Genomic DNA, 15,040 nt, shown 5'->3' with positions numbered 1-15,040 from the left:
AGTTTTACCTGATGACTTAATTTCTGAAATGGAAGTCTAAAATCCTCAGGGGGGCAAGGCAGCAGACTGTGGCCAAGGTGGCTTCCAAGACGCCAGATAGCCATCAGATGAAGTCTTGGTGAAGCTGCTGACTTTTGGTGGGAAATATCCAAATGGTAGAAATTCAAATTCACATTTGTACCCAATGAAGGTCCCTCGCTGGCAAGATACTTTAGTGCCTTTGCCTGGTGGAGATTTCTATGTTCGGACTTACTCACTTTTTTTTAGCTCTGATACTTCCAGCAGGGCAAGGCTTCAAGTTGTGGCCAAGTAGGCCTCCATGAGGCAGGGTACCCTCTTCACGACCTCCCGCTGAAACAGATTTGATGCTGCAGAAAAGCTTCAAGCGGGAGCAACCTGAATATTTGGCCCAGCAGCAAAACACTGTTGTCAAATTGACTCAGCAGGTTTGTCCAGGTCCTCCAGAGGTTTTTGGAGTTAATAGGTTATAAGTCCTATGTTTCTAAGGATGCTAGGAGGAGTATATTTTGATGCTGTCAAGGGTCCAAGGACAGCCCTCGGCAGTCAAAACTCACTACAGCAGAATCCAGCAGCAGGGTCCAAGGCAGGTCGAGCTCTAATTGTTCAGCTAGGATCTTCAGGGCGAGAGCTTCTTGCAACTTGTGTGTCTCTGTAGCTTAACAGTAAGTCAGCCAATTGACCCTTGGAGTCACTTTGTGCTGGGGACACATGGGAGAAGGTCCAGCTCTTCTGGTCTTCTCACAGGTATAAACAGCAAGTGCAGTCTTTCTTCTGTCTTTGGCAAGTCCAGCAGTGTTCTGAAGAAGGTACCCGGGGTGCCACATTTATGCTTGACGGGAAACATCCTAAACAACAAAGTCAGAACAACGACTAACCGAAACAACGAAGCTTGAACAACGAAGACTCTCATTCAACGAATTCTAGAACAACGAAGGTCAGAACAACGACTTTTCAGAATGGAATGGAATGGAATGAGGATTTGTAAAGCGCGATGGCTACCCAAAGGCGTCCCAGCGCTGTAGAAAAACTGGGGGGTTGTGCTATAGGGAAGGGAGTGTGGGAGGCAGAGGAGCAGGTTAAGTGTGGGATTTATTAAAGAGCCAAGTTTTTAAGAGTTTTCGAAAGGTGAGCAGGTTGGGTTCTGACCTAATTGCGAGGGGAAGAGAGTTCCAGATCCTGGCCAGGTTGTATGCAAGCGAGCGGCCTCCGCATCTGGCTCTTCTGATGCGTGGTACGGAGGTTAGGTAGGAGGTCGCGGATCTGAGGACCCGGGAAGGACGATAGGCTTCCACCAAGCGGTGATTTATGGCGGGGCCTGTTCCCCAGTAGGAGCGTGTGCGCGACGCACATGCTCTTGAATTTTATTCTGGCTTTCACAGGGAGCCAGTGAAGGTCCTTCAATCTGGCTGTGACTGGGGATCGGCGAGGAAGGTTCAAGAGGATTCTTGCCGCGCAGTTTTGGATGACTTGTAGTTTGGACAGTGTGGACTGTGGAGCGCCTAGATATAGGGCGTTACCGAAGTCGAGGCGCAACAGGATTAGTCCTTGGACCATGATCCGTCTAGAGTGAAATGGGAGAAGGGGAAGAATCTTGCGGAGCAATCTCATCAGTCCAAACCAGATAGCGGCTAGTTTGGTGGCTTGGTAGTTGAAGGTGAGATTGTGATTGAGCCAGATCTCAAGGCTCTTAATTTGATCCTTAGGTTGTGGGGGGATACCTAAACAGAGGGGCCAGATGGTGTCGATGGATTTCGAGATGTTATTTCCAAGGAGCATTACCTCTGTTTTGTCCCCGTTAAGTTTTAGATGGGAGGCCGACATCCAGGACGCAACAGCTTTCAGGCAATTGTGTAAGCTGTGGTTAGGGTTGAGAGGAGGGTCCAGAGCTACCACCAGCTGAGTGTCATCCGCGTAGGTGACAATTTTCACCCCAAAAGGGCGGACGACATCAGCTAGGGGGCTAAGGTAAACATTAAAAAGGGTAGGACTCAGGGAGGAGCCCTGAGGCACTCCACAGTTAAGAGGTTTACTAGAGGAGGTAAACTCCTTTTCGAATACCTGGAAGGATCTGTCTGTAAGTAATGATTCCATCCAGGTGAGTGCTATGCCAGACACTCCAATCATACTAAGGCGATGAAGTAAGATGCTGTGATTTACGGTGTCGAAGGCGGCACTCAGGTCAAGTAGGACGATGGCCGTAGAACCGCCACCGTCCAAGATCCTTCTTGCCTCCTCCGTCACTGCAATCAGAGCAGTCTCAGTTCCGTGACGGGGCCTAAAACCAGTCTGGGTGGGGTCCAGTGTGTTATTGGATTCTAGAAAGTCTGTCAGAACTGAGTTGACATGTTTTTCCAGAATTTTACTGAGCCAGAACACCGAAGAATTTCAGTGTTGAAAACTGGCTGTTAAAGTCCAGCACAGAAGTTAATTGTCAAAGCTATGGGCAGGATTGCAGTCGGGTCGCGGACAGTAAAAGTAGCATCAATGATAGAGATAAGCTCCTATTTCACTCACCGCAGTAGTGGCGAAACCATTATCTGTGATATTGTTTGGGCTTGTGTTGAAAAAAGGCTACTAAAGTACCATAAAGAGGAAAAGGATACTTGTTAACGCTGAGGGCAGAATTGCATTTAGCTCGCGGCCCACATAACGTAAATGTTATTTCAATCACCGCTGAAAAAACCGTGCCCTCCTGGAAGGAAGTTTAACAGGGCTGTGTGCTGGGCCGAGAATATAAAGAAGGAACGCGCTGCGTGAAGCGTGCACAGCAGTGACAGCGTGTTGCTCCTCGTTAAACAGCAGATAAATGCCTTGCATGAGTAAAAAAAAAAGAGTCAAAACTACGTGAAAAACCTCAATGAGTAGAGAGCTCATCTTTTATGAAAAACAAACATGAAAGAAAGTCAAAGGGGATCAAGTCAACCATAACAAATAATATTTATACGGTCAAACAAACATTACTTGCATAGTAAGTAAATAGGTCAAACAAGGTCACAGTTAATAAACATTAACACGGTCGTGTGTGAAAAAAAAAGACTATACATTATAATATACTTTGGATAAAATATTGAAACAAGCATTTGCAATTCAATAGGTCTCGCATTAGGAAAGTTTGAGCTATTGGTCTTGTAAATTACAAATTTTTTATTTATGTGTTGGTTTTGAAAATAGCGAAATTAATAGCTTTGTCATTTACAATGCCAATACGTTTATCTTTTGCAAATGTGACACCTATAGCATTTGTAATGCAACATGTTTTGTATTTACGTGACTTAGATGTATTGATATTACAAATAACAATGGCTTTTAATTTTTTTAAATAATTAATACTTAAATAAAAGTTATTGGAATTTATAATGGCAATAGCTTAAACTTTTGTAAATAACTTTTGTGAAGATTATGTTCAGTGTATTTTATTGTGATGAAAATCCAAGAACAGAAGTGAAATAATAACATCTTTTTGTGACATTTGTAATAAAGCTTGAAACATTGAGAGAAAATATTTGAACCAGTTATTGTTGAATGGTTGCACAGATTGATACTGTGGTGGCGCTGAGTGATGTTGTGGTGGCGACGAGTGATGCTGTGGCGTTCAGTGATGCTGTGGTAGCGCATAGTGATGTTGGGTGCCCCTGAGTGATGCTGAGGTGCCCCTGAGTGATGCTGTGGTACCCCTGAGGGATGCTGTGGTGGTGCGATAGATAGCTAGAGGGAGGGCGAAAGATAGCTAGAGTGAGGGCGATAGATAGATAGAGTGAGGGCGATAGATAGCTAGAGGGAGGGCGAAAGATAGCTAGCGGGAGGGCGAAAGATAGCTATAGGGAGGGCAAAAGATAGCTAGAGGGAGGGCGAAAGATAGCTAGAGGGAGGGCGATAGATAGCTAGAGGGAGGGCGATAGATAGCTAGAGGGAGGCGATAGATAGCTAGAGGGAGGGCGGAAGATAGCTAGAGGGAGGGCGATAGATAGAGTGAGGGCGAAAGATAGATAGATAGAGTGAGGGCGAAAGATAGATAGATAGAGTGAGGGCGAAAGATAGATAGATAGATAGAGTGAGGGCGAAAGATAGCTAGAGGGAGGGCGAAAGATAGCTAGCGGGAGGGCGAAAGATAGCTATAGGGAGGGCGAAAGATACCTAGAGGGAGGGCGAAAGATAGCTAGAGGGAGGGCGATAGATAGCTAGAGGGAGGGCGATAGATAGCTAGAGGGAGGGCGATAGATAGCTAGAGGGAGGGCGAAAGATAGCTAAAGGGAGGGCGATAGATAGCTAAAGGGAGGGCGATAGATAGCTAAAGGGAGGGCGATAGATAGAGTGAGGGCGAAAGATAGATAGATAGAGTGAGGGCAAAAGATAGATAGATAGAGTGAGGGCGAAAGATAGCTAGAGGAAGGGCGAAAGATAGCTAGAGGGAGGGCGAAAGATAGCTAGAGGGAGGGCGAAAGATAGCTAGAGGGAGGGCGAAAGATCGCTAGAGGGAGGGAGAAAGATGGCTAGAGGGAGGGCGAAAGATAGCTAGAGGGAGGGCGAAAGATAGCTAGAGGGAGGGCGATAGATAGCTAGAGGGAGGGCGAAAGATAGCTAGAGTGAGGGCGATAGATAGATAGAGTGAGGGCGATAGATAGAGTGAGGGCGAAAGATAGATAGAGTGAGGGCGAAAGATAGATAGATAGAGTGAGGGCGAAAGATAGCTAGAGGGAGGGCGAAAGATAGCTAGCGGGAGGGCGAAAGATAGCTATAGGGAGGGCGAAAGATAGCTAGAGGGAGGGCGAAAGATAGCTAGAGGGAGGGCGATAGATAGCTAGAGGGAGGGCGATAGATAGCTAGAGGGAGGGCGATAGATAGCTAGAGGGAGGGCGATAGATAGCTAGAGGGAGGGCGAAAGATAGCTAGAGGGAGGGCGATAGATAGAGTGAGGGCGAAAGATAGATAGATAGAGTGAGGGCGAAAGATAGATAGATAGAGTGAGGGCGAAAGATAGATAGATAGAGTGAGGGCGAAAGATAGCTAGAGGGAGGGCGAAAGATAGCTAGCGGGACGGCGAAAGATAGCTATAGGGAGGGCGAAAGATAGCTATAGGGAGGGCGATAGATAGATAGAGTGAGGGCGATAGATAGCTAGAGGGAGGGCAATAGATAGCTAGAGGGAGGGTGAAAGATAGATAAAGGGAGGGCGATAGATAGAGTGAGGGCGAAAGATAGATAGATAGAGTGAGGGCGAAAGATAGATAGATAGAGTGAGGGCGAAAGATAGCTAGAGGAAGGGCAAAAGATAGCTAGAGGGAGGGCGAAAGATAGCTAGAGGGAGGGCGAAAGATAGCTAGAGGGAGGGCGAAAGATAGCTAGAGGGAGGGCGAAAGATAGCTAGAGGGAGGGCGAAAGATAGCTAGAGGGAGGGCGAAAGATAGCTAGAGGGAGGGCGATAGATAGCTAGAGGGAGGGCGAAAGATAGCTAGAGGGAGGGCGAAAGATAGCAAGAGGGAGGGTGAAAGATAGCTAGAGTGAGGGCGATAGATAGATAGAGTGAGGGCGAAAGATAGAGCGATAGAGTGAGGGTCTCTAGCACCTGCCCTGACCCACCTACCCCTCAACACAAATTGCTTAACTCACTTGTCTATTGTGCCTATTCTGTAATCTTTTACTTCAACCCAGGAAGATGTATGCCTCCAAGCTAATTGCAGGTAGGGTACTTGATGGATCCAAATCAACAAGCAAGCAATGCTAGAATACTGGGCTTATACTTAACAATTGATTTCAAATGTGTTAATTCAATTGGATCAACTGAAGTGAAAAAGGACTAAATCTCCTCGAATGCTTTAAGATGTTAAACAGATACCCAGTATTGTAGCACTGCTTCCTTGGTGACATGGAGTTATGCGTTAACATTACCAGCAAGACAGAGAAAATTTGGCACACCCGATTAACCCGATACGTATGTGCAACCTTCTCAACAGCCCGAAAGAACACACGGCTGACAAGTAAAAACTGGTTTTAGGTATACCGCATTCATCTTGGAGCTAAACGGACCAGCACAGGTAAACATTTCAACAATATAAAGAAAAAAAGTCCCCCCATCCACGGAATATGATGCAAATATCAGTAAGACTGCCCCTGTGCTGTTGTGCTTCACACAAGATATTTGTATTCACAATGTTCATCACCCAAATGAAATGAACATTCTTTCTGTCAACCGGACAAGGAAAAAGACTGGATAGGCATTTCCAGGAAGATGATGCAACCTTCAGATCAGGGAGACATCCTAGCAGAGCATGCTTAAATGTCTGACAATCTTACTGGTCTTACATCTTGATCTCAAATGGCTTAGCCCATGTATTAGTGCTGCTCTAATTGTCAGCAGCATTCAATGCAATAAAACACAGAACCCCCTACAAATACCCCTTTCAAGAACGGAAGTAAAGGACACAGTGCTGAAATAGATCCAATCCTTGATCACTTCCGTATCATAGCTGGTGAAAATTGACACATTCAGATCCCGTTCTCTTCCAGTTTTTTCCAGTGTACATCAAGGATATATCCTGTGATCACTTCTATTTGACCTCTGCATGGAAAGCCTTGGTACTATGCTTCACACGCAGAGAATTTCTATTCAATACACCAACAACTCCCAAATATACTTTAGTAACTAGATTTTCGAACCCTCCAGACATCTCCACTCTCAAACTGCTCATGGAAAACCTAACAAAATGGATGAGCACTTTGTCACTTCTACCTAACCACCTCTTCAACCTAATTCCTTCTGCTACACATGGAACACTGGTTTCAGAACCAAACTGAGATGGCTTCACACCAACACCAGTACTCTGTGCTAAATCTTTAGGATTCACCCTTAACAATAGCAGTTTCATTGCAAAACACATATCCAATCCAACTTCACCACCTCAGGCAAATTAAGCACTCCATCCCTCCGAATAGCTCAGAGCCATGGCTCATGCCCCAGTATCATCTCATCTTGATAATGGCAGTGATCTACTTGCAGACACCTGAAAGGCTATTCTCACCCCTCCCTGGAACATCCTATACATCGCTGCTTGCCTCGTTAAAGGTGCAAACAAATCTAGACACATCAATTAAATTCTGAAAGACTGCCATTGGTGGTCCTTAGATGCTGGAATTCACTTTAAAAGTGCCTGCACCACCCATAAGGTCCTGCACCAAAAGGCACACACCTACATGAATAACAAACACAGGCCTCCAGAGGTAGGAGAAATACCAGGAACCAAGTTCAAATGATAGTAGAAATTCTGAAACAAAACAAAAATCCAAGACTATGAACCAGGCCCTCTCATGTTGGCCCCTAGAATTTGGAACAACCTGTTTGAAGACCGGAGGACCTTATCCACTTCAGGTGGAAAACCACCTATACAGAGATCATCTATACTTTCTTGCTCTTTGTACTCTTTTCTCTCTAAACCCATGCTGACCATGTTTTCCCCGTTAATCTACCTTCTTCGTTCAATATATGGTTACCAGTAAGCATGGGCGTAAAATCCGTTCCGCTCGCGGATTTTGCGGATTTTCGGTAAATTCGCAATCCGCGAACTCTAGCGAACTTGCCGAAAATTCGTAAAATCCGTGCGAAGCGGATTTTTTGCTTGCCAACTAGAATACTATACAATTTCGCGGGAGTAAATACTTGCGAACACGTAGATGCGGCGGGCAGCGACAATCTCGCAATTGCGAGATTGCAAAATTTGCAATTTCGCACAAGAAATCCACCAGCAGGCAGCATAAACCTTGAAAATTATGATTTTTATCAGAATAACTCCTCAGGTTGACATTTGCCTGCACTTTTTCTTTGCAAGGAGTCCATTTTGGGGGGTGGGGGTGGGAGGAAGGAAGTGCCCCACAGTCTCCAACTTCCTGTTCCTGTCCACCAGGCTCCTCCCAGTGCTTTCTTCATGTGCTGGTCACTTTGATTTGGATCTTGACCTGGAAGGATTACTTTTGTGGATGCTGCTGGATATTTGGATTTTTGCAATACTGAAAGCACTCAGCAGGTGCAAAAGTTCAATCTTATCATTAGTAACCATTCCCTGTAGTGCTTCCTGAGGGGCCGCTTCAGAGTTCATTTGCCTACTTGCAACTATTCTATGACCCTGCTCTGACCCTCACAGCAGGCTCAGAGAATAGCTACAAGTATACAACAAAGGTCCTGTTAAAAAAATTACACTGCAACAGAAAGCAATTACAGACAATACTGAAAGCACTCAGCAGGTGCAAAAGTTCAATCTTATCATTAGTAACCATTCCTTGTAGTGCTTCCTGAGGGGCCCCTTCAGAGTTCAGCAAATTACAGATAAGGAAGCAGGTGCCAGCCAGACTGGAAGTTTAAATTCAGTGACACATTAATCAACCCCAAATTAATTCATGTCAGTTGAAGCAGGGCAGGTGTGCTTGCTTTTTTTCACCCCCATAATCTACAGTGATAAACCAACCAGAGGGTGGCAGTGATGTACTAGAGGGTGGCATGGGTGTACCAGAGGGTGGCAGTGGTGAAACAGAGGGTGCTGTGAACCTGTGATGATGAACCAGATGTAGAAACAACATAGTCGCGGCCGTTGCGAGCCGACAAGTAAGTTCGCAATTGCGAACTGGTACAGAACCCTCGCGAACTGGCAGAAATCCTTGCGAACATAAAAAAAAATCCGCAAATTCGCGAGAGTTCGCGGATTTTGCGGATTGCGAATCCGTAAATACGCAAGTTCCGCCCATGCTTAGTTACCAGGTATTCTGTAAAGCACCCCACTGTCCATGCTGCCAGGTGCTTGCGATATAAATAAATAAGTAAATAAATAAGGTTTGAATGAATGGTATATACTGTCCCACACCTCATTGTACCGATCCACGATCTTGCTATTTTAAAACGGTTATTGGACGTACTTCGGAGGCTGTGCTTTCGATGTTGTAGGATTTAGTTATACATTGTTTCTGCCAGGTGTAATAATCGGCATGTTACACAGACACCTGGCCTGATTTGCGTGCTCCAAACTCACCCACTCTGCCACTGCAGTGAATATACGGCAACCTGTTTCGTCGTTGTTGGACCAATAAATATATTTACAAAATAATAAATACATTTAAAATTCAAACTACGGTGACTTTGTAATCAAGACGGTTACCAACAAATTTCTCTACGATAAATGTTGTGAAGTACTACACACATCTCATCGTGCCGATCATACCTCAATGAGTAAGATGTTTCTAAAGAAATACAGAGCAATAGCTCATCTGGTACAGGAGTGTGGCGAGCATGCGTGCGAAACGTCTATAAAAACATATGCACGAACACTAAACTGAGACGAGCCTTATTATCTTGGGTTTAACAGAAGGGTGCGCCCAAGCAGAAGTGCAAAGTTCAGGGAAGAAGCGGGATGGACACTTCTGCTGCTAGAGTTGGCAGGGTGGACAAGAATGTGTTGCACAGGGTGTGCACCGTCAGGCTTTAGCAGCGCACAGTAACATACACTTAAGAATCCCTTGTCTGCGTCCTCTCCTTACAGGTCTGCCGATAAGACACTACAAAGTGATTGCTCCTTCTAAATGACGCACTGTCTATGAATGCCTGTTACTAGCAATCGGAAAAGAGAATCATCAAAAGTAGGCATAATACACTAAACAAGTACGTAAATGAAATAAATAAAACTGTGGAGCACGCAGTTGAGGTTCTGTTGTTTTACTGTATTTGGCGCACGTCGGCCTGGAGCGCAGAAGAGACGCGAGAGGGCAGGAGCGTGACGCCGTGAGCGTGCACGTTGGCGTTCCCTGCGGCTCGTGACAGTGGCGGCGCCTGCAGTCTTCGCCCACTGTACTTGAGGAGTGCTGTGAGGCTGTGGGACGGGGAAGAGTATAGCAGACCCGGTGAGGGGGGGCCTCGGGGCACATTGACGGTGCCCGCCCCCCCCCCCCCAGTGATGGAAGCCCTGCATGTGCCCGGTGAGTGGGGTTGGGAGTTTGTGTGTGCGCGTTTGTGTGTGTATGTAAGCGGGGGGCGGCGGGCGGCGGCGGGGGCGGGTGCGCTTGTATGTGCCTGCGTGTGTTGTACCTGTGTGTGTGCCTGCCTGTGTGTACGTGTGCCTGTGTGCAGGGGTGTGGGGGCTGGCTGTATGCGCACGGGAATGTAAGGCACGAGAGGGGCACGGCGCCGTGCGCGCTCACGAGGTCAAATCTGAGCAAATCTGCGCTCGTGCACCCTCTCGTGTCCACATTCCCAAATACGGGTAACATTAGTTGTCTTGCTGACAGCATTCAATGCTTTCGCATTGAATGCTAGGTCAGCTCGACCTAAAAATGGGTAAAGAGCAATTTAAAAATATATGGAAGTATTGTTATTACAATACTGCCATCTAATGGCCAGTCACGAGGTGAACCTTTTAGTGGTTTAGGAAGTCGTAAAAAAAGTTGTGGTTTAGCATAGCTCGATGTAAAGCTTTCGTGGATAATGATGTCGTGGTTAAGGCAGTAGTTGTTTAGACATACAACCATAAACAACAAGTGCAGTCTTTCTTCTGTCTTCGGCAAGTCCAGCAGTGTTCTGAAGAAGGTAACCGGGTTGCCACATTTATGCTTGACACTAGTTTGTAGGTGGTGGAAACTCCTGGCTCTTCCCTGACCAATAGGGAAACGTTCCCAGGCGTAACCTTACGCACTTTTGCAGCAGTTCCTGTTTGCCTTTTAGTAAACAATCCCACACTGTGCCTCCCTACCTAAATCCAACATAGCAAACCCCTTCTTCCTCTGAGTGGAGCCTGTGTGCCCATCTCAGAGGTGTGGCCAAGCATATCAGCAACCTCCTTTTGGGTCACTTCAAACCAGTTCTGGGGCAGCTCATTTCCCACTGGGATTGGTGCAGGTCTGATCGGGGGATCAAAGAAAGGCTCTGCCCAGGTGTCAGCTAGTTTTTGTCTGTGACATTTGCCTCTTTACAGTTACGCAAGTTCCTGGGCTCAGCCAGAAGGTTATCCTTCCAGAGGAAAAGAAAGACCTCCCCACACCCAAGGCTTTTGAACTGCTTTAAGAGCCGCTTTAACACCTCATCAAGGGGGCTATTCACCTGGAGTGGGAGCTCATGCAAATGGGCCTCCAGGTGCTTTAAGCAGGGAAAATGAAACTTTCTAAAAGTACCTTAACCCTAAAAAATGTAATTTCTGATTAAATTGGATTTTGAATAACTATTAAAATAGAGTCTTCGAATTATATGTATAGCTGTTTTCTAGATGAAATTAGCATTATTAAATGTAATAATGAAACCCAGTATTTTTTTATGGAGCAGCCAGCCCTACTATAGATTTTAGGGCTTTTTCACTCTAAGGGCATGTTTAACATTAAACATTTACATACTATATTTTTAAATACCATGCTCCTTGCCTTATGGGTAGTAAGGCCTACTTAAGGGTGGCTGATTAATACTTAAAAGAACGGTTTAGGCCTGTGAAAAGGAGTCTTTTGACAGGGTGAATTTGCAATATAAAACTGCTAAAGCCAGGCTACAATGGTAAGCCTGCAGTCATGTTCTCACTATCACTGTAGAGGATGGCACAATGGGTACTGCAGTCCACCAATGGCATTTAACTTACAGTAAACTTTGTACCATATACTAGGGACTTATAGGTAGGTCAACCATATAACATTATGCACCAGTTCTTGGACGTCCAGGAGGCAAGGATCAGGAAAGGAGCAGAGAAGCAAGGTGGCATCCGGCAGTGGCAGGTCAGTGTTGTTTTTTTTCCCATTATTTTCTCCGTGTTTTATTTTTTAGATATTTCCTCTGTGCTGCCCCACCACTTGGGATTGAGAGGAGCTGCCACTGTGAGGTACTCTACAGGAAAATTTACTGTGCAGCCTAATACTTTTGATTTGATATTGACTCTAAATGTACCTTAATAAAAATATATTTTTAAAAAGCTACAGTTAACTGAAGGAAGACAGGCAGGTGGAGTACACATGTGCATAAATAAAATCTCAAGAAATGCTACTGTGCTTCAGCTTTTTCCAAATAAATTGAAATTAAACACTATCTATAGCCTCAAGCTAAGCTGCATTTCACAGATGTGTCCTAATCAAGTCATGTAACCTGAGAGCAAACTCTGTCGGATCTCTATGACTTAACTGCTTGTGTGTTTAGTTTCCTCCAAATTACTCAGATTCCCGCAACTTATTTTGCAGTTCTGTCAGGGCAAATAATAAACAGACTGCTCTTCCTTCCACCCACATTGCTTTATACTGTGGAAAATAGCATTAACAAATGTTAATTTACTTTATTCTCAATCGTGCTTTTGACACTTGAGTTTAAATCACACTGTCTATTGCCTAGGGAAAATCTATAAAACGCCAGATTGAATTTACCTGTGATGTCTGTATTTTGCAAGTCATTTCTATTGAACAGTATACTTAATAGCTCCTGAAGGACAAATAAACAAAATACATTGTATTTGTGTGTTGAAATGGATACAGAAGAAGAAATTGTCCATTGCTGAACTACAGAAAGTTTGACTGATGAAACGTAGGCTCAAATAGTGATGCCCTCTCTACCAAATTGTATAAGATTATGCAAATCAACCTACTTCACTGTGTCTCATTGCCTTGACTGTCAACGTTAGAAGTACCTGAAAATAATTAAATTCAGATTGTGTGGTATAGAAAAACCTGACTCGTGTATGGTTTACCAAACTACAATATTGATCAAGATATTATTAAAATGTTGACCATATGAGTAGTACTGGCACCAAAATAAATGCTTTGAGATGCACCCATGGCAAAGGTACAATTATTGAATCTGTCTGTGTCCATGCTTAGAAATTATACAATTTGATAAATACCCCTTATTTCAGTGATATTATCTAATAGACTTAAAAACACAATTGGTGAGGAAGTTCTTTAAAATGCTACTTTTGTCATGTTTTATAGTTTCCGATTACTGATTTACATGACAATTCTGCTAACTTGCCCACTTCCAAGCTTTATTTCCCCTTACAGTTATTCTCTCACTGTTCCACCCTGGACTTTTGTCAGACTTTCAGCTCTTGAGAAGCTGTTTCAATAGAGGATATCTCGAATTCTAACAGGATATGATTCTCTTTGGACTCTTCCCCTAAGGGGAGAAGGAGAATGGGGTAGGTCAACGGAGGTCACTAGCTACAGGTTCATAGGATTGGGACTTTGGCTAAGAAGAGTAGGATTTAACTGGGATGATCACTAATGCATCTACTTCAAGGATCTGTGTTCGACTCCATTATCCCAAATTCAAATCCTCAGGCTTCACTTCGCTTTTCATCTTTCCAATGCAGACAAAATGAATACAAAGGAGGTGGAAAACGATGGAAACGTGCGTGAAAATGGGCAGTTAAAACAGGTTGAGCCAGATTTCCTAAAGTTGTGCGTCGGAACAAAGTTCTGCAAAGGGGCGCAAACTTCTGCAGGGTATTTTGCGCCGAAAAGGTGCCTTTTTACCAGCGCAAGTAGCATTTTGCACTACTTTGCTCCAATGCAGCGTTACTTGGGTGTAACTCGAGCAAATTAGCACAAGAACCATAGACTCTGAGACAAAGCCTGATCTACTAGGGTAGCTAGACCTTTGGTCAAACAATAATGTCTCCTTGAAGGTGGCGCCAACAAGGACAAATGATTTAATTTCTCCAAACATTCCACACTTTGTAGTGTTCTGTACAGTGCACCACATACGAAATTTGTGGAATGTTTCAGAATTTTTCTCAGCATAGGATTGCCATTTTTTATTGGAAATATAGACTTCCAGTACACATACTATTCTACACATCAAGCGCACAACTCTGCACCACGGTGCAAAAGTTGTGCATGGTCCTGGCAAGTATGTTCATGCACCAGCACAGGAATAGTGAGCAAATTAAAACATTTGAATCTCTTCTACTTTCTCCCCCTTGCGCAAAGCAGAGCCGCAACTTTAGATACTGTGCGGAATTAAAAAATATTAAATCTGCCCCATTATGTTGTGGCACATTATTCGGAGTGTGTCAGAAACACTAGAATTTTTTTTGTTGTTGCAAATTTATACAGCGCGAACTCGATCCAAAGGAATTGGAGCGCTTTAAATGAGCACCAGTTAAGTTACACAAGCACACGTTCATTTTAGGTAGGCACGGGAAGATTAAGTGATTTGCCCCGAATCAAAGGATGCTGAGCCGACACCGAGGCTCAAATCCCGTTCTCCATCTTCAAGGTCGGCAGCTCTAGCATTAAGGCTACATCCTCTCCCCTAGAATGATGTAGAAAGTGACATCACTAAATAACATATAAGTCAAATAAATGGCGTTGGGAAGATCAAGGACGTGTGGCATACCAGCACTTTAATTCTAGAACTTTTTCAAAGTTTTACTATTACGTCAGTCACAGGTTTTGAACTTGTTTACACGATTCATATTTTAAAACATATGAATGAGATATTACACGGTTTTCTACATATCGTATAGCATATTTCTCTCTAGAATGGAAACCTTTGAATTTAAATAGTACGGCGGGTAAGGAAGTGAGCCAGAAAAAAGAAGTGAAAGGCACAGGTCTCACACAGACAGACGATCGTAGTGTGCACTCACCGGGGGCTCCTCTGTCCAAATGGGGTTTTTAATCTTCTTTGAAGACGCACAGGCGACAATTAGGCATAACTCAAGGATCGTCTGTCTGTTAAACCTGCGTCTGACAATGGGAAAGCCATCATCAATCAGCAAGTCTGTTACTATCGTAACCCTTGGCGACGGAAGCAACCACCCAACATGCCATAAGCAGAAACAGAATTTTAAAGACAACGTCTAACACGGGTATTTTTAATATCTCTGTATACATCTGCACACTTCTTTTGTTTTGAAACGGAGGTTGTCTCTTCTTGTACATTCATCATCCAGTCACGAGTCACCTTCAACTGCACGCGATGGTTCAGTCCATTTTGGCGCATACGTTTTTGTTGCTTTATGGAAAAAGAAGAAGGACTATCGAGTGGCCGGTTCGTGCCCTATCAGCAGCCGCTCGGGAGACTT

The 15,040-nt window shown here is 44.4% G+C and overlaps 1 protein-coding gene across 3 annotated transcripts in view; it reads right to left on the bottom strand.

Moving 5' to 3' along the window:
- Positions 1-14,735, bottom strand: part of VWA3A (von Willebrand factor A domain containing 3A) — a 528,715-nt gene extending 513,980 nt beyond the window's left edge. For all 3 annotated transcript variants that reach the window (XM_078665117.1, XM_078665116.1, XM_078665118.1), the window contains exon 1: positions 14,603-14,735. The gene's annotated coding sequence lies outside the window, so the exon portion shown is untranslated. The remainder of the gene's footprint in view (positions 1-14,602) is intronic.
- Positions 14,736-15,040: the final 305 nt, after the last annotated feature.

The sequence above is a fragment of the Lissotriton helveticus genome, chromosome 10, assembly GCF_964261635.1.
Source record: "Lissotriton helveticus chromosome 10, aLisHel1.1, whole genome shotgun sequence".
Taxonomy (NCBI): domain Eukaryota; kingdom Metazoa; phylum Chordata; class Amphibia; order Caudata; family Salamandridae; genus Lissotriton; species Lissotriton helveticus.
The sequence above is the reverse complement of the archived record's forward strand: the minus strand, read 5'-3'. Positions and strand labels throughout refer to the sequence as shown.